The 5,000-nt window shown below is 45.7% G+C and overlaps 1 protein-coding gene across 4 annotated transcripts in view; it reads left to right on the forward strand.

The window, feature by feature from the left end:
- Positions 1–5,000, forward strand: part of lpp (LIM domain containing preferred translocation partner in lipoma) — a 519,001-nt gene that overhangs the window by 360,682 nt on the left and 153,319 nt on the right. The window lies entirely within an intron of this gene.

The following is a 5,000-nucleotide window of genomic DNA, read 5'->3' on the forward strand; positions in this document are numbered from 1 at the left end:
AATAATCCATCGTTATATCCGAATAGCGGCGTTTTGTTCGATGCGTTCCAGACACTATCCGAAATAGTAAAGAAGTGTCGCGCGCATGGCGCAATTCGTGACAATAAAATTCTAAATATTCCATTACCGTACTTCGAAGCATGTCAACCGCTGTTTAAAATCAATTTTTACGACATTTTTCTCGTAGAAAAGCGATAATATTCCGACAGGGAATCTCCTTTTCGGCAAACAGAGGAAAAAAATCCCAAAGGCGGGGGCGGTCGGGTCACGCGCCTAAGCCCAGTGTCCCTTGATCGGCCACTTGAGAAAGGCGATAATGTGTTTCAGCCTGGGGCTGGAATGACGACATTCTGTTTTTTCCCGGGCTCTGAGCGCCTATGGACGACGTGGGAAGTGTCACGTTAGAGCAGAGATCCTTAGTAAATGATAGAGATGGAATAGAAGTTCAAGAAATGGTCAGACAGGCCACTTCCTGTAAAGGAATCTCTCAGGTTTTGACCTGCCATTTGAGTTCTGTTATACTCACAGACACCATTCAAACAGTTTTAGAAAATTTAGGGTGTTTTCTATCCATATGTAATAAGTATATGCATATTCTAGTTACTGGGTAGGAGTGGTAACCAGATTAAATCGGGTATGTTTTTTATCCAGCCGTGTCAATACTGCCCCCTAGCCCTAACAGGTTAACGTTGTAATCTAACCCCCTACACATCACACCAACACAGTGGAAAGAGGGATGAAATCATGCCGTTATCAGTCTCGCTTCAGACTTTAAAACATCACTTTTTGTCCTTATCTGCTCTGTGACACCCTCTCCCAGCCAGCCAGTTTAAAGCACCTTGTTAACGGGGGCCTTTTTGTGCAGGCAGAGAGCAATTTATTAGGTGAATAAAGGAGAGAAATTACTTCCCTGCGTGCTTCATGGTTGCTTCACTGTTTTTCAGCAGCTTTTTTTTTTTAGCAGCAACAATAGAAGGTCTTGAGACGTGATATTTCTGTTACATCCAAATCAGTAAAGTGTGATCATACACCTGAGGGAAGTCTAGGTCTGGTCAAGACCTCTGCGTTCATAAAATGTTGCCGTTTATCAATACAAATACACATGCATACACGTGAGAACAGGCACACACACACACACACACACACACACACACACACACACACACACACACACACACAGAGAGCGTGCCGCCGAGGGTGATATTCTGAAGTCACCATCTGTTGCTTTCCGTTGATAAATAGAAACATGATATGTATCTAAACACTCATCAGAACCTTCTAGACGAACAGCTGTCTAATGGTCTTTAACTACTACAGATAAAACATGGAGACATGATGGAGACTTTGTCAACAAAAAAAATCACTCGTTCGTCACAATAAACAAACGTGTTCAGAACACAACCCAGGGTATAACGTCATGTCATCTTGTAAAGGTACCATCAACGTAGTGATCACAAACGTTGACTCTGAATATGACCGGTCGCATCACCGCCTGGTACGGCAACTGCTCGGCCTCTGAGCAAGGCGCTACAGAGGGTAGTGCGAACGGCTCAGTACATCACCGGGGCCAAGCTTCCTGCCATCCAGGACCTCTACACCAGACGGTGTCAGAGGAAGGCCCTACAAATTGTCAAAGACTCTAGTGACCCTAGTCATGGACTGTTCTCTTTGTTACCGCACGGCAAGCGGAGTTAGGCTGTGTTAGACCGTGTTAGGCCGTGTTAGACCGTGTTAGGCCGTGTTAGGCCGTGTTAGGCCGTGTTAAGCCGTGTTACGCCGCGTTATGCCGCTTTAGACCGCGTTAGGCCGCGTTAGGCCGCGTTACGCCGTGTTAGGCCGTGTTAGACCGTGTTAGACCGTGTTAGGCCGTGTTTTTATTTATTTATTTTTAATTTCACCTTTATTTAACCAGGTAGGCTAGTTGAGAACAAGTTCTCAATTGCAACTGCGATCTGGCCAAGATAATGGATAGCAATTCGACACATACAACAACACAGAGTTACACATGGAGTAAAACAAACATACAGTCAATAATACAGTAGAACAAAGAAAACAAAAAGTATATATACAGTGAGTGCAAAAGAGGTAAGTTAAGGCAATAAATAGGCCATGGTGGTGAAGTAATTACAATGTAGCAATTAAACACTGGAATGGTAGATGTGCAGAAGATGAATGTGCAAGTAGAGATACTGGGGTGCAAAGGAGCAAGATAAATAAATAAATACAGTATGGGGATGAGGTAGATAGATGGGCTGTTTACCTCTGTTTACAGGTGCAGTGATCTGTGAGCTGCTCTGACAGCTGGAGCATAAAGCTAGTGAGGGAGATATGAGTCTCCAGCTTCAGTGATTTTTGCAGTTCGTTCCAGCCATTGGCAGCAGAGAACTGGAAGGAAAGGCGGCCAAAGGAGGAATTCGCTTTGGGGGTGACCAGTGAGATATAACTGCTGGAGCGCGTGCTACGAGTGGGTGCTGCTATAGTGACCAGTGAGCTGAGATAAGGCAGGGCTTTACCTTGCAGAGACTTGTAGATAACCTGTAGCCAGTGGGTTTGGCGACGAGTATGAAGCGAGGGCCAACCAGCGAGAGCGTACAGGTCGCAATGGTGGGTAGTGTATGGGGCTTTGGTGACAAAACGGATGGCACTGTGATAGACTGCATCCAGTTTGTTGAGTAGAGTGTTGGAGGCTATTTTATAGATGACATCGCCGAAGTCGAGGATCGGTAGGATGGTCAGTTTTACGATGGTATGTTTGGCAGCATGAGTGAAGGATGCTTTGTTACGATGTAGGAAGCCGATTCTAGATTTAATTTTGGATTGGAGATGCTTAATGTGAGTCTGGAAGGAGAGTTTACAGTCTAACCAGACACCTAGGTATTTGTAGTTGTCCACATATTCTAAGTCAGAACCGTCCAGAGTAGTGATGCTGGACGGGCGGGCAGGTGCAGGCAGCGATCGGTTGAAGAGCATGCATTTAGTTTTACTTGCATTTAAGAGCAGTTGGAGGCCACGGAAGGAGAGTTGTGTGGCATTGAAGCTCGTCTGGAGGTTAGTTAACACAGTGTCCAAAGAAAGGCCAGAAGTATACAGAATGGTGTCGTCTGCATAGAGGTGGATCAGAGTATCACCAGCAGCAAGAGCGACGTCATTGATGTATACAGAGAAGAGAGTCGGCCCGGGAATTGAACCCTGTGGCACCCCCATAGAGACTGCCAGAGATCTGGACAACAGGCCCTCCGATTTAACACAGTGAACTCTATCAGAGAAGTAGTTGGTAAACCAGGCGAGGCAATCATTTGAGAAACCAAGGCTGTCGAGTCTGCCAATAAGAATGTGGTGATTGACAGAGTCGAAAGCCTCGGCCAGGTCGATGAATACGGCTGCACAGTAATGTCTCTTATCGATGGCGGTTATGATGTTGTTTAGGACCTTGAGCGTGGCTGAGGTGCACCCATGACGAGCTCTGAAACCAGATTGCATAGCAGAGAAGGTAAGGTGGGATTCGAAATGGTCGGTAATCTGATTATTAACTTGGCTTTTGAAGACCTTATAAAGACAGGGTAGGATAGATATAGGTCTGTAGCGGTTTGGGTCTAGAGTGTCACCCCCTTTGAAGAGGGGGATGACCGCGGCAGCTTTCCAATCTTTGGGAATCTCAGACGATACGAAAGAGAGGTTGAACAGGCTATTAATAGGGGTTGCAACAATTTCGGCAGATAGTTTTAGAAAGAGAGGGTCTAGATTGTCTAGCCTGGCTGATTTGTAGGGGTTCAGATTTTGCAGCTCTTTTAGAACATCAGCTATCTGGATTTGGGTGAAGGAGAAATGGTGGGGGCTTTGGCGGGTTGCTGTGGAGGGTGCCGGGCAGTTGACCGGGGTAGGGGTAGCCAGGTGGAAAGCATGGCCAGCCATAGAGAAATGCTTGTTGAAATTCTCAATGATAGTGGATGTATTGTTGGTGACAGTGTTTCCTATCCTCAGAGCAGTGGGCAGCTGGGAGGAGGTGCTCTTATTCTCCATGGACTTTACAGTGTCCCAGAACTTTTTTTGAATTTGTACTACAGGATGCAAATTTCTGTTTGAAAAAGCTAGCCTTAGCTTTCCTAACGCTTTAGACCGTGTTAGGCCGCTTTAGACCGCGTTAGACCGCATTAGGCCGCGTTAGGTCACGTTAGACCGCATTAGGCCGCGTTAGACCACGTTAGGCCGCATTAGGCTGCGTTAGACCACGTTAGGCAGCGTTAGACCGCGTTAGACCGCGTTAGGCCACGTTAGACAGCGTTAGGCAGTGTTAGACCGTGTTAGGCAGCGTTAGACTGTGTTAGACTGTGTGTGACTGTGTTAAATTAAATCAAATTTTATTGGTCACATACACATGGTTAGCAGATGTTGTTGTGAGTGTAGTGAAATGATTGTGCTTCTAGAGCAGCAGTATCTAACAGGTAATATCTAACACATTCCACAACAAAACCTAATACACACAATCTAGTAAAGGAATGGGATGAGAATATATAAATATAAAATATATGGATGAGCAGCGACAGAGCGGCTAAGATGCAGTAGATAGTAAAGAATAGATAGTGAAGGATACAGTATACAGTATATACATATGAGATGAGTAATGCGAGATATGTAAACATTATTAAAGTGGCATTATTAAAGTGACTAGTGTTCCATTTATTAAAGTGGCCATTGATTTCAAATCTGTAGGTAGGCAGCCACCTCTCTGTGCTAGTGATGGCTGTTTAGCAATCTGATGGCCTTGAGATAGAAGCTGTTTTTCAATCTCTGTCCCATCTTTGATGCACCTGTACTGACCTCGCCTTCTGGATGGTAGCGGGGTGAACAGGCAGTGGCTCGGGTGGTTGTTGTCCTTGATGATCTTTTTGGCCTTCCTATGACATCGGGTGCTGTAGGTGTCCTGGAGGGCAGGTAGTTTGCCCCCGGTGATGCGTTGTGCAGACCACACCACACTCTGGAAAGCCTTGCAGTTAAGGGTG

The sequence above is a fragment of the Salmo salar genome, chromosome ssa16 (assembly GCF_905237065.1).
Source record: "Salmo salar chromosome ssa16, Ssal_v3.1, whole genome shotgun sequence".
NCBI classification, from domain to species: domain Eukaryota; kingdom Metazoa; phylum Chordata; class Actinopteri; order Salmoniformes; family Salmonidae; genus Salmo; species Salmo salar.